Below are 15531 nucleotides of genomic sequence, written 5' to 3'. Positions count from 1 at the left end.
AACCGTCAAAAAAAAAAAAAAAAAAAAAAACCCTATGTTGGGGCTGGCAGGTGGTGTGGTGACTTGAGGGCGCTGGACTCCCACATGGTTGACTGTGGTTCAATCCTGGACCTGGCAGCTTGCTTTCTTACTTTCTGTCTCTCTCCTCTCTGGTCAAAATTTAAATAAATAAATAAATAAATAGACAAATAAAGTTAAGTAAAATAATTCTTAAAAAGAAAAAAAACCTATGTTGTAGCTACAGCTGGAGCCTGGGTCCTCTGCACAGAGACTCTGGTGTGGGTCTTGATGAGATGGTCAGTGAATTCCTGATAGGGAGACTTGGTGAACACGGTCTCTTTCCAGAGGTCAGGGGTCAGATGGCTGTAGGTCTTGGAGATGCCCAGGCTGAGATCGATGCCAGCCATCAGCAGCAGCTTCTTGGGCACATGTCCTTACCCACAGGACAGGCGAACAGGTTTCCTGAGGGAAGGAGTGAGAGACGGGACAAACGGCACACTATCACAGCACGGAGACGACGCAGTGTATCTTCAGGGTTGTCTCTTCATTGTAGGCAGCACGGAGACGACACAGTGTTCAGGGTCATCTGGAGCAAACACGATGTCGCCACAGCTCAGGGTCGTCCGGAGACAATGCAGCGTCACAGCTCAGGTCGCAGCTCAGGGTCGTCTGGAGACGGCTTGGTGTCACAACTCTTCAGGGTCTTCAGGGTCCTCTGGCGATTATGGGCCAGGGATCGTGCTTATATACACATTGGTGGGCCGTGATTGGTTGAATGAATGATAGTAAAAGGTGGGTTATGATTGGTTGCTCTGTGGACCAATCATGAGGTATCCGGATCTGCAAATCTGAGGGATTCTAAGCTCACTGATTTGCTATGGGGAGTGGCCGATCAGAGTATGGTTTTGAAGGTGAGGTTTTTGAAGGGGAGCCAATTACGGCCTTTGTAATTGTTTGCTCTCTGAGCCTAAGATGGTAGTAGTAAGAGACTCATGAAAAATAGCCTCAGCAGACTCGCTGGTGCACAGCCTCCCACAGGCACAGGAGTGGAGAAAATGCCAGTGCTTCTTGGGGCAGGGATGAGGTGCACCAGCACAGAGCCACAGCGGCTGGTCACCATGCAAGGGACAGTGTGGGGCTTGCCGATCTTGTTCCCCCAGTAGCTTCTCCACGCTGGGACAGTGGAGTGATGGCCCCTCCTTGGAGCACTTCACACCCAAACTAACATGGCCATTGTAGTTCCTGATGGCCACAAATGCCTTGAACCTGGTCCGCTGGCCAGCGCGAGTCTGCTTCTGCACGGGCATGATCTTCAGAACCTCATCCTTGAGAGACGTTCCCAGGAAAAAGTTGATAATCTCAGACTTTTGATGGGCAGGGAGAAGAGAGAGATCTCCTCCAGGGATTTGATCTTCAGGTCTTTGATCAGGCGGCCCAGCTTGGTGACTGGGATCCACTCCTTGTCCTCAGCCTTGCCTCCACCAGCTCCAGGGCAGTGGCCCCAGCCCTGACCACTGGGGCTGCTGCAGAACCCTGCATGAAAGCCACCCCAACCTCTTATCCCAGGATGCCCAGGGCCTCGAGGCCCTGCCACTGCACCAGAGTCATCCGCCGTTAGTGTTCTCTCGGAGAAGAAGCCACTCATTTAATTTGACCAGAGAGAGAGAGAGGAAAGCGAGAAAGCAAGCCACCAGCTACAGCACTTGAACCATGGTCAGCCCTGTGGGAGTGTCCAACACCTTAAACACCCCACCACCTGCTGGTCCCTCACCAGTTCAGTTTTATGTTCAAACTTTCTTCTGATGAATATGCAGTGTTACTGTGGTCTAATTTTTCCGTTTAAATCCTGGAAGGTAACATTCAATGTTATTATTGATTTGTCTTGTCCCTAGCATTAAATTGGTCATTTTCTTTGTTGCTTTCTGTTCTCTTATTTCTGTATGTGTGTCTTTAGTTTGCCTGGTAGAGCACTCCTTTCAGAGCTTCTTGAAGAGTGGGTCTGGTGTTGCCAAATTCTTTCAGGTTTTGTTTGTCTGAGAATGTTTTTCTCTTTTCTTTCCATATGAAGGATAATCTTGCCAGGTACAGTATTCTTGGTTGAAACTGTTTTTCACATAACGCTTTGAATATATTTTCCTATTCTTTCCTTGCTCACATTGTATCTGATGAGAGGTCTGATGTTAGCCTGATGGGATAACCTTTATAAGTAACCTAATGTTTCTCTCTTGCCAGTCTTCGTATCTTGTCTTTGTCTGTGGCTTTTGCCAATATGGTTATGATGTGTCTTGGAGAGGACCTTCTTGGGTTCATTCCATTACGAGTCCTTTGCATTTCTTAGGTGTGGATATTTGAATGCCTCTCTAGATTTGGAAAGTTTTCTTCCAGGATTTCACGGAATAGATCATCAATGCCCTTATTAGTTCCTTCACCTTTTGGGATACCAATTATTTGGATGTTTGGGTGCTTAATGGTATCTAGTATTTCTTGTATAGTATTATCATGTATTTGGTTATTTTCTCAGTTTTTTTTTGGTTGTCTTTACTAGATCAGAGGTTTTGCCTTCAACATCTGAGATTCGATATTCTACATGGACTAATCTCCTTTTAATACTTTCGAGGGCGGTTTTGATTTCCTGAATGGCAGCCTTCATCTCTAATAGCTCCATTTGATTCTTTTTTTTTTTTTTTTTTTTTTTTTTTTGAGAGGTTTTTGTTATAGGGCACGTGTGCTTGCCAGAAAGACAGAGACAGAGAGACAGAAAGTGAGAAATCACCCCCTGGGAGGATGGCCACACCGCAATCCCTTCTCCTTCATTCTCCTCTCGGGATCTTGGGCATGCACGCACACGTACCCGGCATGAGTTTGAGTCACCAGGTCTGGGACTCAAACTATGGCCGACTACATTGGAATCCAGCAACATAGCCAGCTGCTGGTCCCCTTTTATTTCTTTTTTATGGTATGTATTTCCTCTTTCAGATCATGGAAGAACTTCAACACCTCCTGGAACTCATTGTCTCTTTTCTCCTGCATCTTTTGGAGCTCATTATCTCTCAGCTCTTGCATCTCATTTAGCTTGGTCACTACGAATATTCTGAATTCTCTGTCAGACATTTCCAGGAGTTCTCCTGTACTGTCTGTGGATAATGAGGGATTGTTCTTTTCACTTAGGGGAGAGATATTCTCTTGGTTTCTCATGTTTCTTGTGCCTCTGCAGTGGTTTCTGGTCATTCTGTGACAAAACGTCTCCTCTTCTGTGCTTGTCTGAATATTTCGGGAGTGTAGAAGATGAAGTTTAGAGCATAGCTTCCCTGAACAGGCCAGGACATACTTCTGCTCTAAAATGGTTTCTTGTCTTCATGGTTCGAATCCCAGATCTGGTGGCTTAAACTCACGCTGGGAGCGTTGTGTTCGTGTCCAAGATACTAAGAGGAGAATGGTGGAGAAGGGATTGCGGTGTGGCCATCCTCCCTGGGGGGTGATTTCTCGCTTTCTATCCCTCTGTCTTTCTGTCTTTCTGGGAGCACAAGTGCCCTATAGCAAAAAAAAAAACACCCCCCCCAAAAAAAACAAACAAAAAAACCCCCAAACTCTCAATAAATAAATAAATAAATGACTTCTTGTCTGAATATTTCAGGAGTGTAGAAGATGAAGTTTAGAACATAGCTTCTCTTTGAATAAAATATTCTTTAAAAAAAATAATAATCATGCCAGGCACGTGTACATGTGTGCCCAAAATCCCGAGAGGAGAATCAGGAGAAGGGATAGTGGTCTGTTCATCTCCCTGGGGTATGTGTGTGTGTGTGTATGTGTGTCTGGTGAGTGCACATGTCCTATAGCACATTTTTAAAAAATAATAGAAGGGTTTGGCACGTGGTGTGGTGGTTAAGGCACTGGACTCCCACACGGCTTAACACGGTTTGAGTCTCAGACCTGGCGACTTTCTTTTTTTCTTTCTTTTTCTCTCTCTCTGGTCAAATTGAATAATAATAATAATGGTAAATAAAATTAAAAATAAATAATTATTTTTAAAAATAATAATGATAAAATAATTCTTTTTTTTTTTGAGAATTTTGCTATAGGGCACTGGAAAGACAGAGAGACCGAGAGACAGAAAGTGAGAAATCACCCCTTGGGGGGATGGCCATGCTGCAATCCTTTCTCTTCCATTCTCCTCTTGGGATTTTGGGCATGCATGCACACATGCCAGGTGTGAGCTTTAAACTGCTGGGTCCAGGACTTGAACTGCAGTAAACTATGTGGTAGTCCTGTGGCATAACCATTATGCCATTGCTGGTCCCAATAAAATAATATTTTTAAAATAATAATTTATTTTAATTGTGTTTATTATTATAATTATTTTAATTCACCAGAGATAGAGAAAGAGAGAGGGAAAGTGAGAAAGCAAGCTCCCAGGCCTGAGACTTGAACCATAATCAGTCACACTGGAATGTCCAGCTCCTTAACCACCACGCCAACTGCTGGTGCCCCAATAAAATAATTCTTTTTTTTGAGAGGTTTTTGCTACAGGGCATGTGTGCTCACCAAAAAGACAGAGAAAGACAGAAAGTCAAACAGCAAGAAATCACCCCCCAGGGGGGATGGCCACGCCACAATCCCTTCTCCATTCTCCTCTTGGGATCTTGGGCACGCACATATGCGCCCAGTGTGAGTTTAAGCCACCAGGTCTGGGACTTGAACTGCGGTCGACTACATGGGAGTCCAGTGACATAGTCATTACACCAACTGCTGCTCCCATTTCTTTAAAATAATTATAACTAACAAGTCTAGTGATTTAGACATCCAGGTATATTTTTTTCACCTACTCAGCTGATAACTCCTAAACTATAGCTGTCCTAGTGTCCCAGAGCTCAATCTGTAAATCTCTTCTATAATTCTACTCACTCTGGAGGATCTCATTCAAAGTCATGGTTTATGGTTTTGGGTATTTTTTTAGAATTATTTTATTTAGCTTTATTTATTTATTTATTTTAATTTTTAAAAAAGAATTATTTTATTTAACTGTATTTATTTATTTTAATTTGACCAGGGAGAGACAGAGAGAGAGAGAGAGAGAGAAAGCAAGCCGCCAGGTCCGGGACTCGAACTGTGGTCAGCCATGTGGGAATCCAGCATCCTTAACCACCACACCACCTGCTGGCCCTTTATTTTAATTTTTTAAAAAGAATTATTTAATTTTATTTATTCATTCATTTTTTTGTTTTTGTTTTTTAGTTTGACCAGAAACATACACAGAGAGAGAGAGAGAGAGTAAGAAAGCAAGCCACCAGATCTGGGACTCAAACCGCAGTCGGCCCTGTGGGAGTGTCCAGTGCCTCAACCACTACACCACCCACTGGTCCACTTATTTATTTATTTTAATTTGGCCAGAAAGGGACAGAGAACAAGAGAGAGAGAGAGAGAGAGAAAGCAATTACGCAAACTGCCAGGTCCTGGACTCAAAGCATAGTCAGCCATGTGGGAGTCCAGAGCCCTTAAACATAACACCACCTGCTGGCCCCTCAAAGTCATTGTTTTAAATCCTATCTGTATGTTGATGATTCCATCTCTAGTCCCTCCCACTCTACTCCTAAACTCCATTGACTTATGTCTCCAACATCTCCATCTGTATCTTTGGCATCTATTAGACTGTCAGAAAAGTCATGGCATATTTTCCTGTTTTTCTATGCAAAAATGTGTCATTACTTTCCTGACAACACAAGATTTATCACAACCATAATTAATTGCTGATCTTCCTTATCAGACATGCTATTCCTGCAACCTTCCCTTTTTTTCAGTAACTAACAACTCCCTTCTCGTTCCATATGCCTAGAGGATTTCCCTTGTCTGCCTGCTTTCTCTTGCTCCCTGCTGTCTATTCTCAACAAGGCAGCCAAGGTAATCCTTTAAAATCTAAGATAAATCTTGCCTCTCCTCATTCTGCAACACTTCAATGCATGAAGAAAAAGCTCAAATACTTATGGTGGCCAGGTGAGTTCCTACTGGACCTCTGACCACAACACTAGGACTCCCTCCAGTCACACTAGCCTCATTTCTTTTAAGAATTATTTATTTTGAGGCCAATAGGAAGCATGTTGGTTAGGGGCACTGGACTCCCATGTGGCCAACCACAGTTCGAGTCCCAGACCTGGTGACTTGTTTTCTCATTTTCTCTCTCTTTCTCTCTCTCTCTCTCTCACTCTGTCCCTCTCTGGTCAAATTGAAATAAATAAATAAAGTTAAATAAAAAATAATTCTAAAAATAAAATAAAAAGAAGAGCCTACAGGGGGTATGGTGATTAAGGCACTGGATACTCCACATGGCCAACCACGATTCAAGGCCCAGACCTGGAGGCTTGCTTTCTCACTTGCCCTTTCTCTCTCAGGTCAAAATTTTAAAAATAATTATACTGAGTGAAATAAAATAAAATAAATAATTCTTAAAAAAAAAAATTAAAAGGACGAAGACCTCAGTTCTCTAGGAGAAGCCTTGAAATGGGGAGTAGTAGGCCTGGATGTCTTCCTGAAGGTTTGTCTTCCACACTCTGCTTTGTAAGATTTTGAAACTCAAGTTGTAGAGATATTGACCTTACTTAGTGTGGAAACTGGACGTACTCTCAAGATTTTCCAACATACTTTCCATTAAATCAGGTACAGATCGGTTAATTCCCCCAAGAAGTTTACTCTTCATTTTTTTGGTAAGAATTATTTTATTTAACTTTATTTATTTGTTTTAATTTGGCAGAGAGGGACAGAGCAAGAGAGAGGGAAAGTGAGAAAGCAACCTGCCAGGTCTGGGACACGAACCACAGTTGGCCATGTGGGAGTCCAGTGCCTTTTAGGCACCATGCCACCTGCTGGTGCCTAACTTTCCATTTTTAATCACCCCATAGCCACTGGAAATCAATCTTTGCTGACTCCTCTCTCAGGATCTTTATCAGTTCCTATAATTGAGTTCAAATCCTTTCTAGGAACACCAGAAATGTTCATGCCATTCCAAATAGGAATTTTAATAAGATGCTGGTAGCACAGGCTACACTAAACCATCCCGTTACTGTAATGGAGATCTTATTGTGATCTTACTATGAGTGGTCTCCTCTGAAGTAGAATCCTGAGAAAGTTTACACTGGACAGTCACCATCTTGGAAATCTCCTGGCATGCCTATGGATGAAGGGTCAGGCATCTCTGATCAGGATGCCTGGTGCCCACTGGAGTAATAAAGCCATCCTTGGGGAGGGAGGACCTCACTCCGACAGCACCCACTCTCTGGCTAGTTTGCAGGACTCCTGAAGTCCAGCTCATGGCTACTCACTCAAGTGGCAGAGGAAGAGAATGAAGGTAAGTGACCAAACAGCTTATGGAAGGAGAAAGGAACAAAACCATTGGCCAACACTGCATTTTATGTATGTAATTATATATTTATTTATTTATTTATAAAGAGATTTTTGCCATAGGGCACACGTGCTCACCAGAGAGACAGAGAGACAGAAAGCAAGAAATTACCCCCCAGGGGATAGCCACATGGCATTCCCTTCTCCTCCCTTCTCTTCTTGGGATTTTGGGCATCCACACACACATGCTTGGAATGAAGTTTAAAGTGCCAGGTCCGGGACTCGAACTACGATCGGCTATGTGAAAGTCCAGCGATGTAACCATTATGCCATCAGCTGGTCCCATATTTATTTTTATTTATTTAAATAATTATTTGTTTAATTTCACTTATTATTATTATTATTACTTTAATTTGACCAAAGAGAGAGAAAAGGAAAACAAAAAAGCAAGTCACCAGGTCCAAGACTCAAACCACAGTCAGCCATGTGGGAATCCAGCATCCTCAACCACCATGAAATCTGCCGGCCCCTATTTTTTTTTACAGTTATTTTTCTTATAGGGCACATGCACTTGCCAGAGAGACAGAGACAGAAAGTGAGAAATCAACCTCCTGAAGGGTGACAGCCACACTGCAAACCCTTCCCCTCCATTCTCCTCTCAGGCTCTTGGGCACAAACACATGTGCTGTGAGTTTGAACCCTCCCTGTACAGGACTTGAACCACAGTTGGTCATGTGCAAGTCCAGAGATGTAACTATTACGCCATCCGCTCTTTACTTTAATCAAACAGAGAAAAAAGAAAGCAAGAAAGCAAGTCACTAGGTCCAAGACTTTATTTAACTTTATTTATTTACTTATTAACACCTTAACCATCACGGCACCTGCCAGTCCCTCATTGTTAAATTCTTAACTACATTGTTAAAACTTAACTTTTTAAAGTGTAACTGCTGTATTATAGAAGCACTCTGCCTATTCAGAAATCACTTTTCCATTAACCTTAAAATGAACAAGGAATATGAACCAGCAGGTGGCATGGAGGTTAAAGCAGTTGGATCTCACATGGTCAACTGAGTGGTTCGAGCCCTAGACCTGGAGGCTTGAAAATCATGATGTAAGTGAATGTGTGCAGGCCCAAAGGACTTGAACTGCAGTCGGCCATGTGGGAGTCCAGCACCCTTAACACCATGCCACCTGCCAACCTCAACATTTATCCTTTATTTTTTTTTTCATGACAAAGAGTTTCTGACTTTTTTTTTTTTTTTTCAGGCTTAATTCACTTTATTCTTGCTGTATGAAAAACCTAGGTTGTGGCCACAGCTGGAGCCTGGGTCCTCTGCACAGAGACTCTGGTGGGGGTCTTGACCAGGCGGCCGGGGGATTGAGACTTGGTGAACATGGTTTCTTTCCAGAGGTCAGGGGTCAGACAGCTGTAGGTCTTGGAGATGCATCAAAGGTGGCCTTGGCAAAGTTGCCCAGGGTGGAAGTGTAGCCCAGGGTGGAAGTGTAGCCCCAGGCTGAGGTGTAGCAGTCATCGATGTCAGCCATCATCAGCAGCTTCCTGGGCACAGGAGCGGAGACAATGCCAGTGCTTCCGGGGGCAGGAATGAGGCACACCAGCACAGAGCCACAGCAGCTGGTTACCTTGCGAGGGACAGTGTGGGGCTTGCCGATCTTGTTCCCCCAGTAGCCTCTCCGCACTGGGACAATGGAGAGTTTGGCCAGGATGATGGCCCCTCGGATGGCAGTGGCCACCTCCTTGGAACGCTTCACACCCAAACCAACATGGTCATTGTAGTCCCCGATGGCGACAAATGCCTTGAACCTGGTCTGCTGGCCAGGGCGCTGCCGAAGCCTCCACGAAGCCGCCACAGCCTCCTATTCTAGGACGCCCAGGGCCTCCAGGCCCTGTAGCTGCACCGGTGTCATCCGCCATTTGGTGTTCTCTCGGAGAAGAAGGAGAGTCTCTTACTTTTAGATGATATCAGTACACCAAGTAATAACACATACCAAGTTTGTGAATTCTATCTACTATTTGATTAAAAGAAACTACAGGCAGCCCAAAGGATTACACTAGTAATCTCTGTTCTATCCTTTAGCCGGAAAGGACTACTTTAAGGCTGGTTGCTGCTTCACACAGGTTACAAGTAACTACTCACTACATTTTCATAGATAAAGCTTCTGACCTTCGAGAAAGCACTAGGGAAAAAAAAGAAATCCCTTTCTTTAAAGAATCTCCTTTTTTACTAGATCTAAAACAGAAAAAGTTAACATTGAGATACATGTTGCTTGACCTAAAGGCATAGGAAAACAACATACGCCCATTAAATTTCTAAGAAATATGAGGTAAAAAGATTAATTCTTTGGATAAGTGCTAAGTCTGTATAAAGAAGCTAGATTTGTTCCTCTGCAAAAAGTGAAAGGACCTGCTATATAATATACAGAAATAATTTAATGCCTTTCCCAAGAATATAACTGGAGCTCCATAATGCTTCATATTCCATGAGGGCATCTAAGACGCCATTCCATGGGACAGGCGCTTCATTCTTCTCCTATCCATTTATGCAGTAGTTTTCATGGATTCCTGCCTGGATGTCGCAGACAAAGGTCAGCAGTTATCCAAGACTTCATCCCTGTTCTGTAGGAAATAGTTCTGGAGGATGGTCATCTTCTCCTGGGTCTCCTCCACTTCAGTGCTGCAACTGCCGTGGGATCCTAGAGCCGCCGCTTCCTTAGCCTTGAATTCTTTCTCCCTCTGCAGGCGGTACTGTTCAATTTCAGCCTGAACTGCTTCTTTGGCTTGCTTCAGCTTCTGGTTCTTTCCAGCCCCACTAGGTGCTATTTCTTAGAAGCAGAGATGAAGGTGACTTTGAATATAGTCTACAGAGCCTGCGGGTGGCATGGTGGTTAAGGTGCTGAATTTCCACAAGACTGACTATGGTTCAAGTCCCAGACTCAACAGCTTGAAAATCACGCCAGGTACATGTGAGAGTACGCACAAAATCCTGAAAGGAGAATGGGGGACAAGGGATTGGGATGAGGCGATCTCCCCTGGGAGGCGATTTCTCCTGTTTCCTTCCTCTGTTTTTCTCTGGCAAGTGCACATGCCCTATACAAAAAACAAACAAACAAACAAACAAAAACCCTGAAACATATCTTCTACATGCTGGTGACTCCAAACTTTGTTTCTCCACAATAGTTTTATCTAAACTCAAAACTGTCCTAGGCTTGGCCTATAAGAGTGACCTGTGTGGGATCAGCAGGTGGCATGGTGGTTAAGGGGCTGGATGCTCCCACATGGATGACCACAGTTCAAGTCCTGGACCTGGTGGCTTGCTTTCTCACCTTCTCAATCTCTGTGTCTGCGTGTGTCTCCCTGGTCAAATTAAAAATAAATGAGTGAATAAATAAAATTAAATAAGTCATTAATTTAAAAAAAAAGAGTGATCTGTGTTTTAAATAAAATAGCTGGAACTGAACCCTAGAAAAGGGAAAAAAAATAAAAAAAGAAGGCAAGTGAGCTAGAGAGACAGAGGGAAACCTACCCCCACTCCAACAAGGTATGATGACATTGCAATCCCTTCTCCATTTCTTCTTCCTGTCAGGAATTTGGTCACATGGAATGTTTTTCAAGCTGCAACAGCAATAATTCCAAATGCTGTTGGCCATGTAGGATTCTGTTCAGTTAACCAGTGTGCAAAGGGGCTGGCCTGACCTCTGACATTTAGATGGTTTCCCATTTCTCTCTGTTGTGAAACTGTTGTATCGCTAACAGACACCACCTAGCCTCGAGGGCCTTTCCACTTACTCATTCCTAGGTATGATTCTTCTCCTAGATTCCTTCCTCTCATTTTTGGATATACTGCACGAGATATTCCTTGATTTCAGAATTTAAAATTGCAACCCTCCCCAGCACTCCCTATCCCCTTTCCTGCTTTTTTTCCTCCCAGGCACTTAATATCATCTAACACACTATATACTCTGCCTGCTTATACTGGTTATTTTCTTTCCTCACCTCCACCCCTACCCCATGACGGAATGCAGACTTCACAAGGGTAGAGGTTTCTTTTTTTAAAAGAGAGATTTTTTGCTGTAGGGCATGTGAGCTTGCCAGAGAGACAGAAAGCAAGAAATCACCCCCTATGAAGGATGGGCCATGCCACAATCCCTTCTCTCCATTCTCCTCTCCGGATCAGGGCACGCATGCACACATGCCCAACATAATAAGCCTCCGGGTCAGAGACTCGAACCTCAGTTGACTATGTGGGAGTCCAGCAACATAACCATTACACCATCTGCTGGTCCGTGATTTCCTTTTGCTCACAGCTGTTTCCCCAGAACTGAGAGCTGAGCCTGGGATTTAGTAGGAATTCAATGAACCTTTATGGAATGAAGAGAATGAAAGTTACTATGGATATCTGTCTACATCGTTGTGTGATTTTCCCATTTCCATACTTTTAAAAGTTAATAAATTCTGAGACCAGCAGATGGCATAATGGTTATGTCACTGGACTCCCATATAATTGACCATGGTTTGAGTCCCAGACTTGGTAGCTTAAAATTCTTGCCAAGTGTGTGTGAATGCATACCCAAAATCCTGATAGGAGAATGGAGGAGAAGGGACTATAGCATGGCCATACCCTCCTGGGGGGGGTATGATTTCTCACTTTCTGTTTCTGTCTCTCTCTGTCCCTTTGTTAAGCGCACTCATCCTATAGAAAATATCTCTCTCTCTAAGAAAAATAAAGTTGGGCAGGTGGGTGGCATAGTTGTTGGGATGCTTGAGTCCCACATGGCTGACCACACCTTGGTCCTTGACCTGGTGGCTTGCTTTCTCACTTTCTCTCTTTTTCTGGTCAAATTTTAAAAAATAAATAATAATATATATTTTTTTAATTTGGTAAAAAAAGAAAAAGAAAAGAAAGAAAAGAAAAAGAAAACCTGGTAGAAAAATTCTAAAAGAGTTGTAACATTGCAATAAATAATTAAAAATAAAAAAGTTACTCAATTTAAATAATTGATAAAGTTGGCCGTATTGCTATTCCATAATAGCCTTTTGCCTCTTTTTTTAAAAATAGAACATCTAGGGACCAGCAGTTAGTGAATGGCTAAGTCGCTGGACTCCCATGTAGCCAATCACGGTTCAAGTCCCGGACCTAGTGGCTTAAATTCACACTGGACACGTGTGTGTGCGTGCCCAAGATCCCAAGAGGAGAATGGAGGAGAAGGGACTGCAATGTGGCCATCCCTCCTGGGAGGTGATTTCTTGCTTTCTGTCTCTCTGTCTCTCTCTGTCTGTCTGGTGAGCGCACGCACCCTATAGCAAAAACCTCTCCAAAAAAAAGAACATCTAGCTGCTTTTTAAAAAAACTATTTTATTTGACTTTATTTGTATTTATATTATCAGAGAAGGACAGAGTGAAAGAGAGAGAGAGAGAGAAAGTGAGAAAGTAAGCCACCAGGCCTGGGACTCAAACTGTGGTCAGCCATGTGGGAGTCCAGCATCCCTAACCACCACACCACCTGCCTACTCCTCTTTTTCTTTCTTTTAAAGAAAGGATGATTGGGGCTGGCAGGTGGCATTGTGGTTAAGGCACTGGACCCACATGGCCAATCAGGGTTCGAGTCCCAGATCTGGTAACTTGTTTGCTCAATTCCTCTCTCTTTGTCTTTCTCTCTCTGGTCAAATGAAAAATAAATGAGTAAATAAATGCAATTAAATATTTTTTACTCCTCTTTTTCTTTCTTTTAAAGAAAGGATGATTGGGGCTGGCAGGTGGCATTGTGGTTAAGGCACTGGACCCACATGGCCAATCAGGGTTCGAGTCCCAGATCTGGTAACTTGTTTGCTCAATTCCTCTCTCTTTGTCTTTCTCTCTCTGGTCAAATGAAAAATAAATGAGTAAATAAATGCAATTAAATATTTTTAATTAATTAATTCAATTTGTTATTATTATTTTTATTTGACCAGACAGAGACAGAGATAAAGGGAAGGTGATAAAGCAAGCGGCCTGGTCTGGGACTCGAACTGCTTTAGGCCATGTCGGAATTTAGCGCTTCTAACCACCATGCCACCTGCTGGCCCCACAATTAAATCTCAGAGAAAGAAAGGATTATTTGTTTTATTTATTATTATTTTAAAATTTGGCGAGAGTAAGAGAAAGTTATAAGCAAGTTGCCAGGTCCAGGACTTGAGCTGAGGTCACCCATGTGGGAGTGAGTACCTTAACCACCATGCCAGCTGCGAGCCTGTCTTTTTCCTTTTGTTCTTTATGAATATCAAATTTTGGAGCCCAATTCTCCCAACATTCTTATCATCTATGGTCCAGGACAGTGTTTCTAACAAGGTATTAACTACGAAGCTTTTGGAAGCATTGAGTGAAAAGAGTCAATTTTGGGCTACAAGGCTTATTTCTAATGACTTTTGTGTGCTTCTGTGTGTATGTGTGCGTGTATGTGTGTGTGTGTGTGTGTGGAGGTTTTTGCCTTAGGGCACATGTGCTAGCTGGAGAGAGAAAGAGACAGAGACAGTGAGAGGGAAAGTGAGAAATCATCCCCCAGGGGGGATGGCCATGTTGCAATCGCTGCTCTATTCTCTCAGGATTTTGGGTACACACACATGCACACGTGTGTGCGTGCATGTGCAGGCACCCCCAGCATGAATTTCAAGCCACCGGGTCAGGGACTCAAATTATGGTCAGCCCTGTGGGAGTCTAGGGAAATAACTATTATGCCATCTGCTGCCCCCCCACAAAGTACTCTTTTTTGGTTTTGTTTTGTTTTAAATAGTGACCTTGAAAAGCACTGCAGTGCAGTCTTCAGTTTGCTACTTGCCAACCTGGAATCTGCTTCTGAGTAGAAGGCAAATTTTATTCATGTTTTTTATGTCTAGATCCTAGCTTAAGAATAGATTTGAATTAATCAATCAGTGAAGAAGGTTGACAGTTTAGGAATCTTTCTCAAAAGAACAATCTGGTTACACTTAGAATGTGTGAATAACAAAGAATAAAATTTAAGTGCTTAATGGGAGTGGAATGGTGTGAAAGGCAATGAGAGAATGAATCTTTTTTTCTTCCTTTGAAATTTGACCTGAAAGGAAGGAAGGTTCCAGAAACAGCTTTTACCTCTATAACCCCATTAAAGTCTCTTATTCGGAAGAAGCAACAACCATCAAACCAGGAGAAATTCAGATGCCCTTGGTCGGTTTTAATTTTGGCATAATAGCCACTGGCTATTCTTTCAACGGTGAAAAATTAGGTGTTTCTGTGTCTTCATTTCTTCATCCCCAAAGTGAACACAACCACTACACATCTGAGGGCAAATAAATAACAAAAAAGCTATGATGGGACCAGCAGGTGGCGTGGTGGTTAAGGCTCTGGACTCCCACAAGGGGATTGTGGTTGGAGTCTTGGATCTGGTGGCTTGGTTCCTCACTCTCTTTCTCTATCTCTGGTCAAATGGAATAATAATAATAATAAATAAATAAAGTTAAATCTTTTTTTATTATTATTTACTTAACTCTATTTATTTATTTATTTATTTATTTATTTACTTACTTACTTAAATTTGACCAGATAGGGAGAGAGTGGGTGTCTGGGGGAAGTGAGAAAGCAAGCCACCAGGTGGGGAAATGGAACCGTAGTCAGCCATGTGGAAGTCCATCCTCCTCAGCCACCACGCCACCTGCCGGCCCCTAAATAAATAATTCTTAAAAAAAATGTTATGATGGCCTCTGCAGACATCAAGGAACACAGCCTTCATGTGGTTTCTCTCTTTGGTGTGGAGGCGATTTTTCCATTGCTTGCGATTCAAATACTGCTCAACGGTGTCATCTCTGACCTGATACCCCCTTCACGTGTCTTTAACTTCATTTTAGAAATCCTGAAAACTTTTTCTCTAGCCCAAGAGCCCCTCGGAGAAAGGTGATGAAAACAAGAAAACTTAACCCTTCTCCACCTCTCCAGAGTTCTTTGGCTTCCAAAAAAAAAAAAAAAAAAAAAAAAGGCAAGCTTTTGGGGCCGAGCTGGAAGGCTTTGGAGGGGGGAGGGTCGAGAGGGGAGCCCAGCTCCAGTTTGGGGAAATCCAGCTCGCGTTTTGCCTCTCACTCGGCGGTGCAGGGTCCAGAGGAGGCAGAGCCCCAGCCTCACTCCCTGAGGTCTGTCCTGGGGAGACACTGCTGCTCCGGGGGGCTGACCTGGCGGGGGG

The 15531-nt window shown here is 43.2% G+C and overlaps 2 pseudogenes; both read right to left on the bottom strand.

Annotated features, from left to right (window-relative positions):
* Positions 1 to 227: 227 nt before the first annotated feature.
* Positions 228 to 1645, bottom strand: LOC102482222 (40S ribosomal protein S2 pseudogene; annotated as a pseudogene).
* A 6983-nt stretch (positions 1646 to 8628) lies between these two features.
* The window catches only part of LOC106734906 (40S ribosomal protein S2-like), a 13696-nt pseudogene continuing 6793 nt past the window's right edge, over positions 8629 to 15531 (bottom strand).

This window comes from Tupaia chinensis, unplaced genomic scaffold (assembly GCF_000334495.1).
Source record: "Tupaia chinensis unplaced genomic scaffold, TupChi_1.0 Scaffold000250_1, whole genome shotgun sequence".
NCBI lineage: Eukaryota > Metazoa > Chordata > Mammalia > Scandentia > Tupaiidae > Tupaia > Tupaia belangeri.
The sequence above is the reverse complement of the archived record's forward strand: the minus strand, read 5'-3'. Positions and strand labels throughout refer to the sequence as shown.